The following is a 564-nucleotide window of genomic DNA, read 5'->3' as shown; positions in this document are numbered from 1 at the left end:
AGAGCCAGAGACGCAGCCCAGGGAGAGCAGATCGTGTGCTGGGAGCAGAGCTGCAGCCACAGAGCCAGGTGTGGTGAGCAAGTGGGACCAGCCAAGGGGGGACCTTGGGCAAAGGGCCCAGCATAGAAAGACACCCCCAGACAAGGGCCCTTGCAGGCCAGACCAGGAGGGGGACCTTAACCCTACGGGGGGCTGACGCTGGGAAGAAGGGTCCCACCACTCAAAGCCCGGAGGTGTGTGGCCACCACCATTGCAAGTGTCCAACCCGCAGCATACCTGCAGCACAGCCAGAGCCTGAGACGGAAATCTGGGACTAACAAGGAACAGACTGTGAAGTGCCCTGATGTCCAGAGACACTGTTTGTAATGTTCCCTGCCACAAAGCAGGATGATGTGTTTTCCTTTAACCTTTCCCATTTTTCCTTATTCTTTTCTTTAGATTAATTGTTAATTAAACAACTTGCATTTGTTTTAAATTGTATGGAATAATCAGTGGGTCAGGGAGGTGCCCAGTACAGAGAGAGTACCCCGGAGTGGGGACACCCTAGCCCCTGTCCTAGGTGAC

Source organism: Terrapene carolina, unplaced genomic scaffold (assembly GCF_002925995.2).
Source record: "Terrapene carolina triunguis isolate 2854851 unplaced genomic scaffold, T_m_triunguis-2.0 Scaffold131, whole genome shotgun sequence".
Lineage (NCBI taxonomy): Eukaryota > Metazoa > Chordata > Testudines > Emydidae > Terrapene > Terrapene triunguis.
Note: the sequence above shows the minus strand (reverse complement) of the source record.